Source organism: Canis lupus, chromosome 4, assembly GCF_003254725.2.
Source record: "Canis lupus dingo isolate Sandy chromosome 4, ASM325472v2, whole genome shotgun sequence".
Classification (NCBI taxonomy): domain Eukaryota; kingdom Metazoa; phylum Chordata; class Mammalia; order Carnivora; family Canidae; genus Canis; species Canis lupus.
Window position 1 is genome coordinate 50,219,063 of NC_064246.1, and position 24,455 is coordinate 50,243,517.

Consider the following 24,455-nt stretch of genomic DNA (forward strand, 5'->3'; position numbering starts at 1 on the left):
ACTTACTAGCTACATGGTATTAGGCAAATCACACAGTTTTAGTGTTTTGGAGGGAACAATTTAAATAAGATACATTTAAAGCATCTAACATAATGCTTGTCACAATAAGAGAGAGCTCTTATCATGCACAGTTTCTAAAAATGTGGACACTGAACTCAGGCCATCCAGGTTTTTATGTTGGCTCTAGCACTTATCAACAGTTTCTTATTAACTTCATTCTGTATTACTTCTGCATCTTTAAAAATGAGTCCAATGATACTCCAGTCCAAAATACATAGTTTTGTGAGGGTTGAGGGAGATAAGCCATAAAAATGCTTAGTAAAGTGTATATTTGGCCCAGAGAAACTTCAGCAAAATTCTCCATGGCCTTCTCATCAGAGGCAAAATTCATACCAGCTGAAACAATATATGGCCTCTGAATGTTCTTAGTCTTTCAGAAACACTTTTTGGCTTTTTAAAATTAACTAAATATTGGGGTGCCTGGGTGGTTCAGTCAGTTGAACATTTTACTCTTGGTTTCAGCTCAGGTCGTGATCTCAGGGTCATTGGATGGAGCTCCGCATCTGGATGCAGGGTCTGCTTGAGATTCTCTCCTTCTCCCTCTGTCCTTCCCCTTACCCCACTCACAAGTGCTCTCTCTCTCTTTCTAAAATAAATAAATAAAATCTTTTAAAAAATAAATTAACTAAATATTATATTACACACTATTACTTTTTTAAATCACCATATCCCTTTTTCATCATTGGAATATTGCTTGCACTTGATGGTTACAAAACAATTGGTGGACGTACTTCTGATAAATTAGTATGGAGCATCAGGGCTTGTAAATACAGCAAGTGGGTACATTAATCTTGAAGACCTTGTATTTTCTCCTCCATAGTCCAATGGCCAGAGATGGTCTGTTGAGGCAACATGGCTCCCCCTGCTGGAAGAAGGAGATTCAGGCCTTCCTGTCTCTTCTAACCTAAGACCAGGACAATGCAAGTATAAGAGCCTCCCAGCTTCCCACACTACAGCTCCTGTTATGTAGGTTGTTCTCTTCTCAACAGGACTCTGGCAGCTGAATGCCACACGAAGCTCCAACCCACAGTCCTCATCACTGTCTCTGAATTCTTATTATGCTCCTCCTTTAACTTGGAATTGCTTAACTCTTACTTATATTCTAACTTATATTCTGTTTAGTTATGCTGCTTCTATAATCTTCACTCCTGTCTGTATTGGATTTTCCACTTACAAATTACTCTTGTATTGGGATGCCTGGGTGGCTCAGTGGTTGAGTGTCTGCCTTCAGCTCAGGGTGTGATCTTGGGATCTGGGATCGAGTCCCACATGGGGCTCCTTGTCTGGAGCCTGTTTATCCCTCTGCCTATGTCTCTGCTTCTCTCTCTCTCTCTCTCTCTGTAATGAATAAATTAAGAAAGTCTTTAAAAAAACAAATTACTCTTGTATAAATATACTCCTAACAGAGGACCTTAAACTTCATCTCTTCTATCCTGTTTCTGTGCCTAAAAAAGAAAAACTAGTATACTTTTTCAAGATAAGGTCAGTGAAAGTAGACATATTCCAGAAGGAAAACCTGTACTATATGCCTGGTCTGAGCCCTCAAGTTCTCACAGTTAGGTGAAGAGGACAGACAGACATGAAGAACACACTCCACTATGACATGAGATGGCATGTCCATGTCTTAGCCCTAAGGGGAAGCATTAACTATATTAATGGTTTGAACAAGGTTCAGAGATCTGTGAATGTGTCTTTTCATTAGAACCAATGACATTATAGGGTGTTTTTTTTTTTTTTAAATCTTCATGAACATTCATTCTCTTTCATTTGGTGATCACTCATCTCTTTGGAGGACTTCCAAAGAAAAAGGGAAGCCATTTCATTCATCTGAAACTTTGTTCTCCTTTTTGAAACTTTCAACTATTAGTATCTTTTCTTTCTCCTTCCCATTCATTGCCATTTGGGCTCTCTCATCTTAGGCCTTTCCTTGCTGATTTTTTCCTTGTTTAACTCAAAAGGTGATATGATATCATGGTTCAAAATTGTGCTTTGGCTGGAACAGGAGGTTTTCATTACTGTTCTTGCCTAGTGGGAAGAAAAGACAAGCTCAAGATCATAGTCTTCTTTTCTCTGACTTTGAAGAACCATCAACTCTTCTTGATCACTGTTTCTTAGAAGAACCAGATAGAAGTGGACAGGATCTTTTAGGTAATCAACCTTCGTGGCATTGAAATAAGACCACATTAGTAGCCTGAACACCAGAGTCCACGAGAGCCCTCTGACCAGTCAGTATTCACAGATTCACTGAATGAGGTTGCATTGGCAGGGCAGTGAGACACATCTTGGAGATCGGTTTCTTATATTTTGAATGCTAAGCATAAAGAATTAAGCTGAATTCAGCCAGTGGCTGTGTCTACAACAGTAGAAAAAGAAATACAGAAATACTGTAAGAGAAAGTAAGACAGCTTCAAACTTACAGTTTGGAAATGAGGCACATTGTAGTCTCGATTTCATCCTAGTCTTCTGTTCTACCAGGTAACAGAGGGACAAACAGAGCCTAGAGAGAGATTTTATCACTTTGTGCATATAGGAAAGAGACACTCATTTAATTGGCTGAAATAGTATAAAATCTGGAAGCAGCTTTCAAGATTATTAGTACTAACTGCATATGTTTTAAGTGATGAAATCAAATCCCAAATAGTATAAATGGCATCCCTGGTGCCACCTATTAATGGCAGACTAAGATTCAAACTCAGGGCCTTAGACCTCTTACCCACTGCTCTTTGAAGTCAATACAATTCCTGTCTCTGGGGGAATATTTGTTGTTGGTCTTTACAATTAGAGAATTAGAGAAATCTTAAATATTATCATTAAAGAAAAAAAAAAGACCTTCCAGTTTTGTGTTATGGATCCCTAATATTCTAGGAATATTAAGTATTTCCCATCATCCAGACCTGTATTCTGATAATATAGTTTGAGCCAAGGTTAAAATGTCACTAATTTTGCAATTAAAATGCATGATATTTGTCCATGTTAAAGTCAGATCAGCAAGCAAATGGACACTGAATGTCCATTGTAGAAATCAATACAAGGACTTCATATCTCAACAGAGGATTAGATTCTAAAATAACCACAAATAGTCAAAATCATCTTTCAACACCCTCAAAAGGCACTACTTTGATGATCATAATACTAAAGGCATATCCAACACAGACTACATTTGCTCCTATTTTGAAACAGATTGCTCTTTCTTCAGTTGAGCACCAGATGAAGTGGTGAGTTGGCTTACATTCAGGGGCAATGTTGTATGAAAAATATGTATCTTTAAACACTAAACACTCAGCAGAGTGAGATGCTCACTCCATGGGAAGCATGATAGAACTTAGTATCAAGGGAAGAACAGCAGATCTGCAGCTCCCATGTTAGGCTCCCTGGGTTGTATGTTTGAACGGAGTAACAGGCAATTTACATGCATTATTTAAACTCTCACTTCCCTCTTTGCATCTCCCTTTCATTGCTGAGCTTCTGGAATTAAAATTACTGAAATTAAATGTTGTTGGGACTTCACTGAACTTACCTATGAAATTCAGCCAGGTTGCTTATTATAAGTCACTGACTCAGAATAATGAAACTATATATAGATACACATATGTACTTATTCTTGCTGATTTTTCTGCCCAAAAGTCCCTGTGTTTTCATCTCAACTGCATTCATCATTACAGAAATTGTATGCTGACATTTTTTAAAAACTGGTATAAATCAAGAGAACTAGGTTCCAACCGTGGTTCTACAGTTAACTAGCTGAAAAGCCTTGTAAAGTTTGTCTAACCTCTGAATCTCAAATTCCTCATCTTCAAAGACCAGCTCAGACAAGATACTCAAGGTGACTTTCAATACTAAATTTATGTTAGGAGTTTATAGAGCTGGTTACTGCAAGCACTGGGACTTCAACCAAAAATAGAAGACAGGACTGCCGTTTAGCACTATGATGCCTCTTCCTCCTTTTCCTCTCCTGTTCTTCCTTCCTCTCCTTCCTTCCCTAAGCTCTCTGACCTCTCCCTTCCTCTTGTCACTTTCCATCCCTACTCTCCTCCTTTTTTCTCTCCCTTCCAAATCATAATTGTGTGTCTGTTATGTGCTAGAGGCTACACAGACCCCAGGAATACACAGATAAACTTGAGACGAGACCATACATTGAAAAATCTTTTCATTTAACTTAAATGCAGCTGAGCAAGTCCAGTGTGATACTATTGTCATAGAGTAATTCAGTGTGAAGTTTCTTTGGAAAGTCACATCCTTTATCTAATTTGGATAAGCAAAGGTACTTTTTTGGTTCCATCATGGAGTCACACAGATCTGTCTAAATTATCGAAAGGTTCCTGAAGCTGTCTATGCTCTATTTATTGGTAAAGAAAGAAAAGAGACTAAAAGTTCTGAGCATAGTATTTAGGGCCACATGGAATCTTTCTTCCATTGTACTCCATTCATCTCCAGGACCACTCGACTCCAGTGCCACAGGAAAATAATGTGGTTCACAAGGAAGAGCCCAGATATGGAATTAGACAGACATAGTTTACATAGCTCTACTATTTACTAGCTTGGTCACCTTGAGTACATAACTTCATCTCTCAAAGTTGCTAATTCTGCATTTATAAAATTTAAGTGATGCTATCTACTTAGCAGAACTGTAGTTAGGAATGACACTGCAGGCAAAGAGCCTTAGAGAATGCTGCACACAGTAGATACAGAAGAGAAGGTAACTGGCATAATTATGAAGATAATTCAAGGTAAAGGAACTCACACTTACATAGCACCTGCTATATATCAATGCTAGAACTATAAGGCTAGGTCAGGCTACAGTGACAAATTGGTCTCAAAGTGTATAGAAGTTCAAAACAAAATAGAAATTCATTTATCATTCATCTAACAGTACAAGTAGATGTTCCTGGTGGCAGCTGGCTTTCCTCTACATGGTAATACTGAAACATCTTACATCTTGTGGCTCAGCCATCCTCAGCATCAAATGCGTTCAGCTGACAGAGGAGGAGGAAGGCATCCTTGCTTCCTGAAAGCCTTGGTCCAGAACTCATCTGTATCACTTCTCCTCTGACTCTGTCATTGAGACCTACTCACCAGGCCACATGTGGTTGTAAGCAGGAGCTAGGAAATGTAGTCACCACTGGGAAACCACTACCCAGAAATGCTTATATCCCAAAGAAGAAAAGCAAAAGCTTACTTTGCGATGGTGAGTGACTGAGAAGCCCTTATATCTGTGAGGTAGGTATTACCACCCCCATCCTACTGATAATTTTAAGTCCATTATTAAGTAACCTCCAGGTCACCAGTATCTAAGTCTAGGTGTTGGTCTCCAAGGCTGGCATTCCCAATCTTGCCTCCCCATAGCCCCATAAGACAGGGCTCACAGACTACTGAAAGATGGATTGGATGGACCTACACAGGATGCCCCAAAGTGTATTAATTTACACACAAAATGTGCATTTATAGATTTTTTTAAACTAAATCAGAACATTTGGCAACTCTACATCCCCATTGTAGCAAGGCAAAAATTGCCTGAAGATTATCCACCACCTCTTCCAATGCTTTTGGTGGTGCATGTGCCTTCTGGTTCATTCACCACTATCCCTTTTCTCCCCTTTCTCAGTCCGACTCCACCCACTGGCATTATCCACTTAGACTTTCTAGGCATTTGAATCTGTCATTTCTGCTATAAAAGATATCTTTTATTTCCTGACAGGAAGAGTCAACATTTTGCTCTCAAAACTTGCAGTAGGGATCCCTGGATGGCTCAGCGGCCCAGGGCATGGTCCTGGAGTCCCAGGATTGAGTCCCACATCAGGTTCCCTGCATGGAGCCTGCCTTTCTCTCTGCCTATGTCTCTGCCTCTCTCTCTCTCTCTCTCTGTGGGTGTGTCTCTCATGAATAAATAAATAAAGTCTTTTAAAAAAATCTTCCTTTCCTATTAAAAAAATTGCAATAGTCATGAGGAGAACAAAGAAATTAAATACATATTTCTTTTTGAAATTGTCAGAAATAGAGTATTTAACACGCTTAGTGCCTCCTCAAGTTTTGTGCATCCCCTTGCTATTTCTCACTCCACATTTATTGTTCAATCCTGATTCACAAAGCCATCTAAATAAATTTCCCTGCAGCTTGGCCCCAGTGGGTAGAGAGAAGCCCTCCTACTCTGCAAGATTGGTTTTCTGTCCCTTTTCCTAGTTCCCTCCCTCTCTGCACTTATCTACACTTCTCATTCCACTCCCAACAATAGCCTTGTTTCTATCAGTCCTAGCCATCTAATCAATGCATCAGCTGTTCCGCAACAGATCCCTGAGAGTTTGACTCCCTGTTTTCAAGATTAGAGTTCAGTAAAGAAGTGCAAAAACAAGGACAAAGAACTGAGGGGGGAATGGACACTGATTAGAGAACAGGAGAGCACAGCCTGGGCCAATAATCCATCCCCTCTCTGGGCTTTTCCCCTAACTCCAAAAATCAACCCCAGCTTTGCAGCCTGAAGCTTGGAGCTTCAAAGGATGGGGGGTCTCTGGCCTGACCAATTCCACCACAATTACTTGCAATTTTAATTTGAAGTCAAAACTCTGATTCCTCAACAAGTTTCTGCTTTGACATTACAGTGATCTGCAGCATTGAAAGGTCTCCATGGAATTTTCAGTTTCTCTATTTATGATTTTGGTTTCCTAAGGGCATATTTTCTTAAATAGCTGCCTCAGTAGGTGCACTATCATTAACTGGAATCTTCATTCAACTTTCTAATTGGCCATTCTTCTGTACTTACTACCTTAATAATCCTTTTTCAACTCCCCAAGCAACCCTTCTAAGTAAAAGATTAAGAAAACTGTGTTCCCATTATTTCAACATAGTATGTCCTGAAATGGGTCCTACATAAGACTAGTTCAACAAGAAGAATCTAAAAGGAGAAGTTCCACGCTCCTGTGAATGTTGCTAAAGCTAATGATATATAATTATTTAGCATATTTATGATACAAGTTAACAAGTCAAAAGCTCTGAAAATGCCTGTTAACAAACAAAAAAACTATTCAAATGTAGCTGTATTTTCCATACTCATTCTACTATAGAATCCACTCCACCTTTATCATGAAACACTTAGTCATGCCTGCTAAAATTAGTTTTCCATGATGAATATTTTAGGAAATGATTTCCTAGCCCCAAGATTTGTCTAATTAGATATAAATGCTTATTTTCATTTTTTTTACCTTTCTTAATTTTACTATACACATGCTAGAATGAATTATTGATTATAATACTTTATCACTTGCCATAATCATATCCTTTGTCATGTAACTTTTCAGTTCTCATAAAAAATGGTTTGAGTCTTTGAGCATGTAGTTTGCTTTCGCCTGTGGCATAAAATAGACCAACATGAGCAATGGCTTAAAATGGACTTGTATCACTGAGCTTGTCCTCTTGAGCTTCTGCAATGATCATGAGAACAACATGTTCCAGCTAACCCAGTGGAAGGAGGGAGGGAGGCACATGGAATACAGCAGCTCCAGCTTCAGCCAACTCATAGACCTACAGTCTGAAGTAGGATTTCCCCAGCAGACCAACAAAGCATGATGAAGAAATCAATCCCTATGTTACATGCCTCTGAGATTTTGAAGTTGCCTGTTATGCAGCCATAGCTGATTAATATACTATGCCAGGTTCTATTCTAGAAAATGTTTGGCTGTACCTGAAGAAGAAAAAGGAATCTATCTTTAGTGACTTCATAGTAAGAGAGAAGAGAAAGAACTAATTATAATTCAAGACAAAATAAGAGGATAAAAATAAGTGTCAGGGACATGAAAGTAAAACTGATGTGATCCATACATTTTTTTTTAGGAAGAAGATAGAATTTTGGCTGGTTCTTAAAGCATTAAAAGAAATACACCAGAAGAAGAATCAAGAGGAAAGACATTCCAGGTCCTTTTTGTGGAACAACATGCACAGAAAGAAGTATAAATGTTTTCCCTGTCAGAGAATGCTGGTGTTCTTTTGTGTATATGTATTGGTACACCCTATTTATAAACCAAGAAAACAAGATGACTACCCAAGATCGCATAGCTGGTATGTAGCAGAAGGAGGTTCTAGAACCCAGGATTCTTGACTAGTTCTAGACCCCTATTCTATACTTATTTACATAGCCAGGTATAGAATGTAAAAACAAAATAGAAAATTAGCTTGCTGTTGTGCTTAGGAGTAACCACAGGGGTCCAGGAATAGGTAAAGTATGTATATCATGTTGGTAATCATCATAATCATAAAAACCATAGTAAGAAGAACAAAATACTGTGTAATACCCACAGTAGTTGATATTTATTACTCATCTATCATGTGCTAGATACTGTTATATGTTTACCTCTTCTTTATAATAATTCCATAGAAAGGTATAATTATTTGCCCCATTCAATAACATGAAATAACCAAGGAATGGTAATATTATCCCACTTTCCATAGTCACATGGTAAGTGGGGAAAGTAGGACACAAAACCATCCCTGACTGTCCCAGGAGCTTGATCTCTAACCAACTGTGAAAAGATTTAGTAAAATTTAGGTCTCTAGAGAGGAGAATCATTTTTTTTTAAATCTACTGATGCCTCGGTTCTGCCCAGGTTAATGGAGTCGGGGCACCAAATGTGATTCTTCTGTATAGACAGTGTTAAGAGCCACAGGTATAGCAAGGTTAAAATCAGAATCAGGTGGGTGAACTGGATTCAAAGTATTCACAAAGAACAAGAAAACAAAACAACAGGCCAATCAGACAGAAGCCAAGTCGGGTAAAACCAGCCTAAGAGTATATTCATAAGTTTGTTAATCAATTGGGAAAAGCTTAGAACTAATTTACTGATAAAGATGATGTTCTAAGTGGAGAAAGATTTCCACAATAGCCCATGGCACCAAAGGGTATAACTGACCTGTATAATGAGTTAATCTAAAGTATCAATAACACAGGGTTATCTTTAGGCTCTACAATAAGATAAGATATATGACAGATTTCACCATCTTTCCTGGTTTAATTCTAACTAAAATTTTGAAATGATGCAGGTTTGATTCTGGCATCCCCTCACCTTACTTTTTCAATTGCCTTGTATTCCTTTTCCCCAGTACCTGAGACCCACACATTTCCCTTCATTCCTAAGTGTAGTGGACACACTCATGTCCTTGGGACAACTTGATCTGCCCCGCAATGGCAAAAGTTCCCTAAGCAATCCTTGCTCTCTTGTAAAACCCACTGAGGCTGGGCATAGACTCAGAGTCCTTCTCAGTTAGGCAGGCCCTAAGAAGTAACCAGCACTAGTGCTTAGGAGGACAAACCAGCTTGCCACCCCAGATATGAGAGCCAAATAAAGTGGTAATGAGGCAGCAAAACAGCTCCAGCACCTGCTGAGGTTGAGTCAGGGCAACAAAGTGCAGCTGCTGGATGCAAACACTTCTCCTGCCTCCTCCATGTGTTTAACTGCTCCTTTCATCTTTCTAACAATTACAAGGGATATTCTTTACAATATCATTGGTCAAATCAGACCTCACATTTGCATGCTTACTTCTCCACTAAATTTTTATGACAATCTCACTGCTTATGGTCTAGTTAACACGTGATAGAAGTTAAAATCCCCTCACATGAATGGCCTTGTTTGTGGAAATCCACATCTAAGTTCAGTGTCCCTTTAGTCTTCCTGACAACCCTGACTGATACAAGGCAACTGGTATCACCATCATTTTTCAGATGATAAAATTGGTACTCAAATGGAAAGAATGTTAGGATTGTAAGATATTTCTTGGAAAGAAAATTGTCTCAGCTTGCACTAAAGTTTACATCAGGATTGGAATCATATATTTGGCCAACAAACATTTTCTGAACACCTACCATGGGCTAGGCATCAGGCTAGTACCTAGAAATAGATGAATGAATCATGGTTGATATCCTGAAAATTCTATAGTCTGGGACAGAGATCAACAAACTACAGACTGTGGGCCAAATTTGGCCCCGTTCCTGATTTGCTAAATCAAGTTTGATTGAAACACACACAGAGCCATTTGTTTACATATTATCTATAGTTACTTTTTGTGCTATAGTAGCAGAGTAGAGTAGTTGTTAACAGAAACTGTGCATCCGACAAAGCTAAAAATATTTATTACCTTAGTCTTTATGGAAAGACTAGGTCTTTCTTTACAGAAAGACCCCTGATCTAGTAAAAGTAGGCTTATGTGAAATCAGGCAGTGTTGGTGTTATTATAAAATTCTCTGTAGGGTATATTATGAAGCACAGGTGGCTTCTCAGAGGAGAATGTCTTGAAAGATAACCAAGCAGAGAGGCAGAATAGAGAAATGCACACAGAGGTAATAGGGTAAGCAAGTAATGGACAAGAAACAGCAAGGCCGATGAGGAAACTGTCAGTAGCTCAGTACAACTGGCATTTATTGTAGGGATGGCAGGTGGAGAAGGAAGAGTCAGCAAGAAGTGGTGGTCAAGGACCAACTCAGGAGGGCTTCATGTGCAAACCTACAGCCACTGACTCCAGGCCCAGGAATCTTTGTGATTTTTATGTGACAGATATAGGCTATATCACAAACGAAATGCTGTAATTCTCTTCCAGGCTGAGAAACCCCCCAGGAACATTTAGGATTCAGTCACCTTGATGCCATTATAGCATAAGATGAGGTATAGTTTCAGCTGAGTAGATTGAATCTCTGTCAAACAGATTTCTGGCTATTTTCTCACATTATAATACTTCGTGGAAACTGGGGCAGTAGGAGCTAAGAAGGGTTAAAAGATTCTGACAGAGCAGAGGATAGGACACCTGGTTTAATCTAGGGGAGATGAGAAGGTTGTCCCAAAGAAGTGACATTGAAGGCAAGCTCTGAAAGCTGAGTACACATTAGCCAGGGAAAGAGTCAAAAATCACATGAGAACTTTGTCTTAACATTTTAAAATCTACAAAACTGAGTCATTCTAAAATGTTATTCCTCTTCCTGGGATGAGGAGGTCATTGGGTTAGATATCATTGAGCCTATCAGTAAAATGGAGATAATAATGATACCCACATCAAAAGTTGCTCTAAGGACAAAGAAAGTAATGTATGGATGGTGTTTAACATAAGATCCAGCACCAGCACCCAGTGAGCATGCCAGAAATGCTGGCTGTCAATCTTATTAACTGTTTTTGTTTTTGTTTTCTTCTTTTGTTCTTTATCCATGGTGAACCTGTCTTATCCATTTTATATCCTTCACAGAGTTTAGGCATAAAAGAATTTTGATCTACAAATTGTTGTAGAATATCAATTAATAGTATATTTTGGTGAATCAGTCAATCTCAGTCAAAAGCTTTACCTCTCACTAAGTATGGGATTCCCTGCTTTCAAATTTCTAACAGATGGTCTTCCAATACCCACTTGGATGAGGCCAGTGACCACTTGCTCCCCAACTGGGAAGCTCTGATAGCAGGAATATTCTTCTCCATATGAAGCCCAAATTAACTTTCCTGAAACAGCCACCCGTTGGCCTTACTTCTGTTCTCTGGACCATATTGAGCATGGCCTATGCCCCTTCCACATGATACACCTTCAAATCTCCTGATAGTAGCTTACCTACACAGAGTCCAGACTACAGGATGGGGCCCCTCCATTGCATTTCATTGTCTTCTTTCCATGACCTTTAGTAATTTTAAAAGACAGAGGTCCTTTACCACAAATATCACATGTAATTCATCTCTGTATCCATCCAGCACAGTATCTTTCCAAAGTAGGCACTCAGCAAATATTTATGATAAATAAATGAAAAAACTATCTATTTCAAAGCATATTATTCTTTAAAAAGCAAAGCAAAACTAAGTAACCTTTCAGCTAATCTTATGCCAAATTCTAGTGTGCATCAGAACACATCATGGGCCACTTAGCAAAGAGGTAGTTTTCTGGGCTACATCTTCAGAGACTCTAATTCCATCAAACTGGAATTTTTCTGGGCATTTGCATTTTTATCCAGTATCTGGGTATATCTGAATCAGGTGGTCTGTTAATCATACTTGGAGAAATACTGCTTTAAACACTCCAGACATCAAGCCAAACAACTTCTATTAAACTTTGTATTTAGAAGTAGCAAGCACATTTCAGTTATTCCTACTTAGAACAACTTTTCATTTGCTCACTTGTTATTTTTTTCTCCTAGAAGCATTTTTTTTCTGGGTTACCCAGCCATAACTCCCTTCCCATGCTGAGAGGTAAGTATGCTCCATCTATTACATTCTTTTCAGACCTCCTAAGGAGGTAATTAGACATTGCAATTGATTGCAATTTATTAATCAGAGCAGGATGTTATAGAGTTTGAGGGTGGGGAAGCACAGCACTGAAGTCTAGTATAAATGCAGGGCAAGTACACAGACTGACACGGGAATTAGGCAAAAATAACCGCCATATAAAAGGGTGTTTTAAACTGATTCTTGTTTTGTACTGTGGTGTCCTGATCTATTAAAAGGGGATATTAAAACTTGGCTGGTCTACCACCACAGCCAGGTGTAAGATTTATTCTATAAATATTTATTAAGTGTCAATGATATAGCAGGTACTGTCCTTGGTGGTAGGGGTACATGAGAGAACAAGACTAAATCCTTGCCTTAGAGATTTTTTTAAAAATTACATACATATATATTATACTATACTATAATACTGGGTATTATACCACCCAGGAATTAAGTAGAACTAATTAATGGGGTAGAGACTGAGGGAGGAGAGGGTACAGGTGAGGTCTCCTATTACATAGGAAAGTTGCCAAAGGCTCTCCAAAGAAGTATAAATCTAGGTGATATGAAAGAGCATGCCTCAGGAAGACCTAAAGGAAGAAAAACTTCAGGGAGAGGGAATTACGGTGCAAAAGGCCTAGGTGGGCACAAAAGGATGAATGGACTCCACATATTGGTGAATAGCAGGAAGAGATGCATGACTAGAAAGGAGTGGCCAAGTAAAGAGAGTGGTGGAAGAAAATAAGATAACACAGATAGAAGCATGTTGAAAAGCAGTCTATAATGGGGTGCTATTCTTATAGGATAAAAAGTCACCAAGAACATAAGTAATCACTCAGTCCCATCTATTCATTCCACAGGTGGGAAAGTACAAGTCCAGAGAGATTAATAGACATCTCCAAAATAGGACACTAGTGTCCAGGTCCTATGATGTATAATAGAGCTTCTTTTGTCATCTTTCCTGGTTTTCTGCTTGCTCTTCCTATATTTTTCTTTTTCTTTCTTGAATTTCCTTTCTTCCTTTCCTTTTCTGCTACTTCCTTCTCTGAGTTCCCTTATCTATTTTCCCTTTTTCCTCCTTTTCTCTATCCTCTCCTTCTCCATCCTACAGCCTTTTTCTCTTCCTCCCCATAGTCTTTTCTAATTTCATGGGTTGTGGTCAGTGCTAGGTCAAGGCAACAAGATTTATCCTTATATGAAAACAGCTCTGACCAGTAGGCAAATGCTTTTCAATATCAGATAATTTCAAATTCTAATATCCAAGGACCTCAAAATATCATTCCCTTAATCTTCCTCCTACTCTTTTTAAAAACTACATGTTGTTTTGGCTAAAAAAAAAAATCCCTGTCCTAGTGTCTGACAGATAAGCCACCTCCATGATTACAGAGGTGTGTATCTATACTACTATGCTGGAGTATAGGAGTATAGATACAAACTTTCTGTTTGGTACAGAAAGTGCAAATAAATTCCCAAGCATAGCAAAATCCAAGCATCTAATACAATGGGGCAAGCATTAAGTAAAAGCCACTGCTATTATGTATGGGGGAGAATAAAGACTTTAGCCAAACCACAGGCAATTGCTACTTTTAAAGAGATCTATTCATTTATGTCTATCCCATTTCTGGAAGCAGGTGTCCTATTTCAGCCCAGAAACTTATGAGAGATGTTAAGAAATGGTGATACTCTGAATGTTGGTATCAGTGACCCAAGGAGATGTCTGATTTCTAAACTGAGTGTAGAAGCAATGCACTGTGAGTTTGTCACATTCTTTTCCCAGTACATATCCCCAAATGAATCCTAATACAAATCCCTGACCATTATATTTCAATTTCATATTTCTAGCCACATAGCTAGAGAATGCAGAGCTGGCATCTGTAGAAATTGATTTTTCTCTTCCTGTAGAAAGAGCCCTTTGCTGTCACAACAAAGCATATTCTTTTCCTTAGAAAGAAAGTAAAAGGAATTACTGGGAGTACTTTTATCCTGCCAAACAGCCAACATCAGTCTTCCACACAGCTTTTCAACTCCTCCAACTCTATCACCACTAAAAAAAAATAATGGCTATGTACATATAACTGAGTGTCTAAAAAAATAACAATCCAAAATTTGCTCCCCCCCCCAAAAAAAAACCCACAGCTAATCTCCCTAAAACTCAGTTTGTTAATCTGTAACACAAGAATGTCAAATAAATAATGTTCATATCTGTGGTTATTACCATTCTATTTCTTCTAGGTCCTCACATCAGGAGTGATGCTACATGGGATATAGAATAAGTCTAATACTTCTCTCTCCTCTCTCTCCTTACCAGTGACCAAAGAAAGAAAAGCTCTATGGTTTTTAATCCTGATATTATGAAAATTATATATTTTTCATGAAATTTCAGAGGGAATAAGAAGGAGATTATAATTTGTTTATGAGCTGTTATGGGATGCTGGATGGTACCTTATGATGGCTTTGGGATTCAGCTTTGAAGCTTGATTACATTTATATGTAGTGTATAAATGTGTAGGAAAATATGCTTTATAAAATGTGTATGTTTACAGAAAGAACCACAAAAATGTCAGAAAAGAGGTTTGGTAAATACTCTAAAAAGCAATGATAAAACTGGAAAGATTTGGGGGCATCTGGGTGGCTCAGTGGGCTGAGCATCTGCCTTTGGCTCAGATCATGGTCTCAGGCCCTGAGATCAAGCCCTGCATCCTGCACCGTGCTCAGCAGAGAGTCTGCTCCTCATTCTCCCTCTGCTTGTCTCTACTGCTTGTGCTCTCTCAAATAAATAAAATAAAATCTTTGCAAAAAAAAAAAAAAAAACTAGATAGAATTGTTAAAAGCAATCATGTAGGAGTCTGAAAATTGATCAAAGGCATACAATAAATTGAGAAATTTTTACTCAAGAAAAACTACTAACCATCTCTAAGGACAGTGAAAGTTTGAGACTTTATAGTCTGTTCCCATCCTTCCTTCCAGCTCATGGCATGGTAGCTCTACCATGGTTGGACAGAATGTAAGAACAGACAGCTCTACCACCGTGGAGGGCTGACTTGATTTGGAACAGAGTGGAGAGAAGCCACATGTCCAAGGGCTTTGTTGAAAATAATAGTGATCTTTGTGCCAATCTAGGTCAGCAAACATCACATCTGCCAGAGGCTGTGATAATGACTAGGCCAAACAATACACTAGCCAGAAATATAGCAAGGAAATACAAGGAACAAGGTAGGCATGACAAGTTTTGATAATAATACAAATGTTTCTAGTGGTCTAGAAGGCTGTGTGTCTGCTCAGGAAAGCCAAGAGAAGGTCCTAGCAGAGCACTTGGGTGGCACTTGGGTGGTATTTGACTTCAGCTCAGGTCATGATCTCTCACTCCTGTTATTGAGCCCTGCAGCAGGCTCCCTGCTCAACAGGGAGTCTGCTTGTCCCCCTCCCTCTCCCCCTCCCCTCACTCATGTTCTCTGTCTCTCTCTCTCTCTCTCTCTCTCTGTCTCTCAAATAAATACTTAAATAAAATCCTTAAAAAAGAGAGAGAGAGAAGGCCTTATATATCGACTCATTCCTAGATGAATGTGAGGCCTTGCCCAGCAGAAAATAAAAACTGAAGCATATTTGATAACTGCTTAAACTTTGAAGCATTCCCCAATCTACACATAGGACCATCATCAAAAAGGGAAAGTCTCAAAGTGTGTAAGTACAACTTTTGACCAACACTAAGCTGTGCCAACAGGAACAAACCCAGAAAAGCCAATCTTAAAGGTTAAAAAATGTTTTTTCAGAAAAATAACCTGAGTTGAGACATCACTGATCACACAATGCAGGATAGAAAGATTTGACAGAATGAGTCCAGCCAAATCACTGAACAAGTAAACAACCAAAGCAACAATATCCCTTGGGTTGAAGAAATCAGAATCCAGAGTGCCACATATATCTAAAATGCCCATTTTTTACCAAAAAAGAAAAAAGAAAAATGCAGCATAACAGGAAAGTTTGCCCAATCCACACACAAAGAAAGCATAAATAGAAATTATTGCCAAGAGGATCCAGATGTTTACTTTAACAAACACTACAAAGCAGCTACAAAGGGTGAATATGAAGGATAATAAAGGTATTTGAAGGAATAAGGAAACTAACTTAAAGAATTAAAGGAAAATATGGTAACAAATCACTAATAGAGAATATCAGTAGAGATAGAGAATATAAAGGAAAACATAATTGAAATTCTGAATAAAATGTACAATAACTGATATACACAATATATTGAAAGGGCTCAATACACTTAAGCTGGTGGAAGAAAGAATCAGCAAAAATAGATCAATAGAGACTGTACAATTTGAAAAAAGGAAAAAAATGAAGAAAATAAACAAGGTCTCAGAGACCTGTGGAACTATATCAAAAGTACCAATATGTGCATAATGAGAGTCCCAGAAAAAGAAAAAGGAGCAGAGAAAATATTTAAAGAAATAATGGTTACAAACTTCCAAAATGTTTGAAAAAGATCAATCTAAAAAACATAACAAATTCTAAGTATGGTAAAGACAAGATCAACTTCTAATTACATCATAACCTCTTAGAATTCAGAAACAAATATCTTGAAAGGAACCACAATAAAAGTAATAACTTACTTCTTATAAAAAAACTAGAAATCATAAAAAAAGAAAAAATAGAAGTCATAAAACAATGAGACAACATATTCAACATGCTGAAAAAACATTGACAAATAATTCTATATCCATCAAAACTATCCTTTAAAAAATGAAGATGAGGGACGCCTGGGTGACTCCACGGTTGAGCGTCTGCCTTCAGCTCAGGGCATGATCCCGAAGTCCCAGATATTGTCCCACATTGGGCTTCCTGCATGGGGCCTACTTCTCTCTCTGCCTGTGTCTCTGCCTCTCTCTGTGTGTCTCTCATGAATAAATAAATAAAATCTTTAAAAAAAATGAAGGTGAACTTTAAAAAAATGAAGATGAAATACAAATATGGAAATGATTTGCAGTCAAATGCTCTGCCCCTGAGCTATACCGAAAGACAGTCTCTTCAATAAATGGTGCTGGGAAAATTGGACATCCACATGCAGAAGAATGAAACTAGACCACTCTCTTTCACCATACACAAAGATAAACTCAAAATGGATGAAAGATCTAAATGTGAGACAAGATTCCATCAAAATCCTAGAGAAGAACACAGGCAACACCCTTTTTGAACTTGGCCACAGTAACTTCTTGCAAGATACATCCACGAAGGCAAAAGAAACAAAAGCAAAATGAACTATTGGGACTTCATCAAGATAAGAAGCTTTTGCACAGCAAAGGATACAGTCAACAAAACTAAAAGACAACCTACAGAATGGGAGAAGATATTTGCAAATGACCTATCAGATAAAGGGCTAGTTTCCAAGATCTATAAAGAACTTATTAAACTCAACACCAAAGAAACAAACAATCCAATCATGAAATGGGCAAAAGACATGAACAGAAATCTCACAGAGGAAGACATAGACATGGCCAACATGCACATGAGAAAATGCTCTGCATCACTTGCCATCAGAGAAATACAAATCAAAACCACAATGAGATCCCACCTGACACCAGTGAGAATGGGGAAAATTAACAAGGCAGGAAGCCACAAATTTTGGAGAGGATGCGGAAAAAGGGGAACCCTCCTGCATTGTTGGTGGGAATGTGAACTGGTGCAGCCACTCTGGAAAACTGTGTGGAGGTTCCTCAAACAGTTAAAAATAGACCTGCCCTACGACCCAGCAATTGCACTGTTGGGGATTTACCCCAAAGATTCAGATGCAATGAAATGCCAAGACACCTGCACCGCGATGTTTATAGCAGCAATGTCCACAATAGCCAAACTGTGGAAGGAGCCTCGGTGTCCTTCGAAAGATGAATGGATAAAGAAGATGTGGTTTATGTATACAATGGAATATTACTCAGCCATTAGAAACGACAAATACCCACCATTTGCTTCAATGTGGATGGAACTGGAGGGTATTATGCTGAGTGAAGTAAGTCAATCGGAGAAGGACAAACATTGTATGTTCTCATTCATTTGGGGAATATAAATAATAGTGAAAGGGAGTATAAGGGAAGGGAGAAGAAATGTGTGGGAAATATCAGAAGGGGGTGGTGGAAGGGGAGGAGGGCAGGGGATGGGGGTGAATGGGTGATGGGCAGTGAGGGGGGCACTTGACGGGGTGAGCACTGGGTGTTATTCTGTATGTTGGTAAATTGAACACCAATAAAAAATAAATTTATTATAAAAAATAAAAATTAAAAAAATTAAAATTAAATTAAATTAAATTTAAAAAAAAGGAAATGATTAATTCCTAGCAGATCTACCTTACAATAAATCCAAAAGGAAATCCTCCAAGTTAAAAGGAAATGACATTAGGTGATAGCATGAATTTACATGTGGTGAATTCTCCCACATGAGAAGAAATGAGTGGGATATATCAGAAAGGGAGACAGAACATGAAAGACTCCTAACTCTGGGAAACAAACTAGGGATGGTGGAATGGGAGGTAGGCGGGGGGTGGGGGTGACTGAGTGACGGGCACTGAGGTGGGCACTTGACGGGAGGAGCACTGGGTGTTATTCTATATGTTGGCAAATTGAACACCAATAAAAAATAAATTTATATTAAAAAAAACTTAAAAGGGAGAATCTATCACACTGACTAAAACAAACACGAGACCCAACAATATGCTATCTGCAAGAGCTTTAGATACAAACACACTTAGATATAAACACTTTAGATACAAAGACACAAAATTTAAACAAAAAAATTAAGAAAAGTATGCCATGCAAATAGTAAGAATGAGAGAGCAGAAGGAGCTAGACAAAATAGACTATCAGACAAAATAGACTTTAAGATAGACAATGTTAGGGTATTTTATAATAGTAAAGAATTATGAGTATGTAACAATTATAAACGTTTCTGTACATAACAGCAGAGTCTCAAAATACATAAAGCAAAACTTACAGAAAATCTTAACTGAAAAGAAAAATAAATAGACTATTGACAAAAATAACTGGAAACTTAAAAGCTCTTCTCTCAAAAATTGACATAAAAACTAGACAGGAAACTAGCAACCATATATATGACTCGACATTATCAACTATGAATTAACATGACATAATTGACATCTAACAAATGAAAAAGACACATTCTTTTCAAGTGCATATGAAACATTCTCTAGTATTGACCATATGCTAGGCCATAAACTGAAGTATTCAATCATACAAAAGATGTTCTCACAATGGAATTATAATTAGAAATCAACAACAAAAAGAAATATGGGAAATTCATAAGTATTTGAAAATATAAAAACACCTCTAAATTACACAAAGGGCAAAGAAGTCCTCACCAAGAAAATTAAAAAAATATATTTTTTAAAGATTTTATTTATTCATGAGAGACACAGAGAGAGAGAGAGGCAGACACACAGGCAGAGAGGAAGCAGGCTCCATGCAGGGAGCCCCATGCGGAACTCGATCTTGGGACTCCAGGATCACGCCCTGGGCCAAAGGCAGGCGCCAAACCGCTGAACCACCCAGGGATCCCCTAGAAAATATTTTTAACTGAATCAAACAAAAGCACAACATATAAAAACATATGAGACGTCAGTAAAGCAGTACTAAGAAAACATACAGCTTTAAATACCTGTATTGAGGGGCTCTGTATTGAGCCTCTCTGCCTTTGGTTCAGGTCACGATCCCAGAGTCCTGGGATTGAGTTCAGCATGGGGCTCCCTGCAGGGAGCCTCTCTTGTGTGTCTGATGAATACATAAATAAAATCTTTAAAAAAATAAATGCCTGGGATCCCTGGGTGGCGCAGCGGTTTGGCGCCTGCCTTTGGCCCAGGGCGCGATCCTGGAGACCCGGGATCGAATCCCACGTCGGGCTCCTGGTGCATGGAGCCTGCTTCTCCCTCTGCCTGTGTCTCTGCCTCTCTCTCTCTCTCTGTGACTATCATAAATAAATAAAAATTAAAAAAATAAATAAATAAATAAATGCCTGTATTGATAAAGAAAAAATAAATCGATAATACAAATTTTGATCTTTAGAAACTAGAAAAAGAATAAACTAAACTCCAAACAAGAAAGAAAGAAAATGGAAGGTAGAGCAAGAAATAATAATAATAGAGCAGAAATCAATGAAATGGGAATCAGAAAAAAAATCAATATAATCAAATGATAAATTTATCTAAACTGACAAAGATTATAAAAAATAAGACACACTATAAAAAAGAAAAGCAGACATCATCAAGTCAACAGAAAGTAAAAGAATTTTCAAAAATACTATGAATAACTTCATGCCAACAAATTCTACAGCTTAAATGAAAAGGAAAAATTAATAGATGTTAATTAACAAAACTGACTCAAGAATAGATTGAAAATCTGATAGACCTATAATACATATAATAATTAAGTATATCCCCACAAAGTAAAGTCCATGCCCAGATGGCTTCACTGGTAATCTTTCATAAACTCTACCAGAAAACAGGAAAAGGGAACACAACTTATCCTGTAAGGCCCCGACACCAAAGACAAAGGCATCACTCAGCAATAACAAACAGACCCAAAGACTGCCAACCAATATTTTTCATGTATGTAGATACAAAAATTTTTCACCAATACTAGCAAGCCCAATCAAAAACAATGTTTATACATTATGATCAAGTGGGATGTATCCCAGGAATGCAAAGTTAAACTATCCTCCAAAATCAATTAATGTAATAAACTGTATTAATTTTTTAAAAAGCAAAAACCATATGATCATCTTAACAGATTCAGAAAAAGCATTTAAGACATCCAAATCTCATTCATGATTAAAAAGGAAAAATTTAAGACTGTCAACAAATTAAGTATAGAATGAAATTTCTCCAGCCCAATAAGAAGCATTTTTAAAAACCTATAGCTAATATTAAATGAAATAATGAAAGTCTTAACTTTTTCCCTCAACATCAAGAACAAGGAAAAGTGTTCTACCTCTGCCATTTCTAGTCAATAATAAAAGTGTTAGCTAGTGAAATCAGGCAATAAGACAAGCCAAAGGCATCCAGACTGAAAAAGGAGAAAACTACACTTTCACAGATACATACTGCCTGTAGAAAATATAAAGAACACTTACATATACTACTAGAACTAATGAATGATTTCAGCAATATCACAGGATAGAAGATCAACATACAAAATCAATTATATTTCTATATGCAAACACTGAACAATCCAGAAATAAATTTTAATGTCATTTATGATAGCATTGTAAGAATGAAATATATATTAATAAGTTTAATAAAAGAAGGGCAAACCTTATAAAACATTATGGAAATAGATTAAAAAGACCTAAATAACTGGAGACATATTCTATGTTCATAGATTGGAAGATACAATATTATGAAGGTGGAATTTCCTCCCAAATTGATATATATATAAGGTCTATATCAATACCTCAGCAGGCCTTTTTTTTTTTTTTTTTGCAGAAATTGATGGACTAACCTAAAATTTATGTGGAAGTGCAAATGATTCAGAATAGCTAAACAGTTTTGAAGAAAAAGAACAAAATTAGAGGACTCTTACTTCCCGATTTCAAAACATACAAGAAAGCTATAATAATCAGGATAGTGTGCTATTGACATAAAAATAGATGTATAGATCAATGGAACAGAATTGAGAATCTAGAAATACACTCCTACGTTTAGGTCTATTAATTTTAACAAAGGGGCCAAGCCAATCCTGTGGGAGAAAGGATAAGCTTTTCAACAATTGGTACTGAAACAATTAGGTATTCATATGGTAAAAATTTATTTAGACCTTAATCTCACACCATATGCAAAATTAACTCAAATGGATCATAGAGTTAAATGTAATCACAAAAATTATAAAAGTTCTAGAGGAAAGTATAAGAGGAAAATCTTTTAACTGTGGATTAAGTGAACATGTTTTAGTTACAAAAATAAAAAAGCACATCAACAAAAAAATGATAAATTGTTCTTCACCAAATTAAAAACTTTTGTACTTCAAAAAATACCACTAATGGGGATGCCTGGGTGGCTCAGCAGTTAAACATCTGCCTTTGGCTCAGGGCATGATTCTGGGGTCCTGGGATAGTGTCCCACATCGAGCTTTCTGCAAGGAGCCTGCTTCTCCCTCTGCCTATGTCTCTGCCTCTCTCTCTCAGTGTCTCTTATGAATAAATAAATAAAATCTTTTTTAAAAAATACCATTAATGAAAGAATAAGTTACAAACTGAAAGAAAATATTTGCGAATCATCTATCTGATAAGGGACTTATATCCAGAATATATAAGAAACAATAGTTTGACAAGCCAATTGGCTTATAAGACAAGCCAATTTTTTGAAAAGCCAGCTTGGAAAACAGTTTCTCAAAATGCTAAACATAGATTTACCATATGATCCAGCAAATCTGCTCTCAGTATCTACCCATGAAAATGAAAACATATATCCATGCAAAGTCCTGTATGTGAATGTTTACAGTAGCCTTATTTATGGCAATCACAAAATCTGAATGACCATCACCTAATGAATTGATAAAGTGTGGTGTATCCTACAACAGAATACTATTCAGAAAGAAAAAGAAATGAACTACTGATACATGCAACAATATAGATGAACTTCAAATGCATAAATAGGGAAGTAGGCCAGGTGGAAAGGACATGGTCTATCTAAAGCAGCCAATTATTGCCATATGGGAATATTGTCATGTGGGCTTACTGTTGTTGCATCTTCAGATTTTACAAAAAGAGTGAGAAACGAACATTAGTATGTGAATTCTCTTCAGTGGTCATCTGCAGATTCCCTCTGACTGTTTTGCTATCTGTTGTTTTATTCCAGAGGTGAGAAAGTTTGGCCATCTATAATTCTGTCTGCCTCCTACACGGTATCCTCAATTTTGTCTCTTGTTCCACAAAGTCTAAAATATTTACTATCAGGCCCTTTACAAACAAAATTTGCCTACTCCTGCTCTAGTTGATTTTCTTCAATACATGATGTCAGCTGCATATGCCCATCTTGATTCTTGTAGACTTTCAGTGTGTGCCTGGGAGGAGGTGTATTCCCAAACAAAAACTCGTGCTGTTTCTGTTTGCTCAAACAAAAATAGAACCTCAGCTCTATACTTGCCCATCTTATGTCTAGCTATCCTCAGTTTTCTCTATATAAGCTCTTTGCCACACTTCAGATTAGCATTTGAGATAGAAAAGTGAGGGCAGGACCCAGATGTTCCTCAGTATTTCAGCTTCCTGTTTTCTATCATTCTGCAGATCCACTTCTCTCCAGTTCTTTGTTTTTTTTTTTTTTTTCAACAGAACATATTGACTGTAACTTTCTCCCCAAAATTTAAAAGGCCTTCTGTTTCAAACATAACATATCTGGGGGAGTTGAGATAGATTCCTGGACTATCATTCTGCTTCATTGTTTTTTCTGTCCAGCACAGTATTAGTACCACTCACTCTGCTTCCACTACAGTCACTTGATGTTATACATGTCTAATAGGGCTAATTTTCCCTTTATACACTTCTTTTTCATATGTCTTTTTTCGGTGCCTTATCTATTTTTTAACCACTTGAACTATTGTATTTATCTCCATAATTTGATTAGAAAATTGAAGAACAAAGAGAGGCAGTGTCCTGTCCCAGGTAGTGTCAGCAAGGATTGGATCCCAGGTACGTCAGCCTCCTCCTTGTATTTTTGTTTTTGTTTTTGTTTGTATTTTTGTATGTGTGTAGGTTTTTGTTTTTGTTTTTGTTTTTTTGTTTTTTTACTCTTTTCCAGCATTTTATAAAACCCTGCTTGGAACGTTCAAACCTCTGTTGTGATAAGTGTATCCCAGGGCATTTGCCTGAGACAGAACCTAGTACAAAGGATTTACAGCTGGATTACCACATCTCTGGGGGCTTGTGCAATGGTGGTAGTGTGGAAAGCAAATGTTACAGAATCTCAAAGTGAGGATGAAATTTAAGGGACAGGGTCATGGACCATTTTATAAAACTTTTCACTTGAAAACAATTTCAAGCTTAGAAGTTACACAGATAGTAAGGAGCATATTATTTACCCAAATCCACCTCACTTTAACATATAAACATGTTTTTCCTAAAAGTTGGAAAGTAATTACGTTCATTATTGCCCTTTATCCCAAAATATTTCCATGTGTATTTCCT

At 37.4% G+C, this 24,455-nt stretch overlaps 1 long non-coding RNA gene across 14 annotated transcripts in view; it reads left to right on the forward strand.

Annotated features, from left to right (window-relative positions):
• LOC112651833 (uncharacterized) overlaps nt 1-24,455 on the forward strand; it is an 85,914-nt gene that overhangs the window by 46,382 nt on the left and 15,077 nt on the right. For 6 of the 14 annotated variants that reach the window (XR_007410259.1, XR_007410258.1, XR_007410260.1 and 3 more), the window contains exons 5-8: nt 7,882-8,106; nt 12,203-12,254; nt 23,131-23,176; nt 23,896-23,960. This is a non-coding gene — a long non-coding RNA (uncharacterized LOC112651833). Of the gene's footprint in view, nt 1-7,881; nt 8,107-8,158; nt 8,268-12,202; nt 12,255-23,130; nt 23,177-23,895; nt 23,961-24,455 lie in introns of those variants that run through there. The other 8 variants (XR_003131075.3, XR_003131077.3, XR_004814995.2 and 5 more) reach the window with 8 other exon arrangements.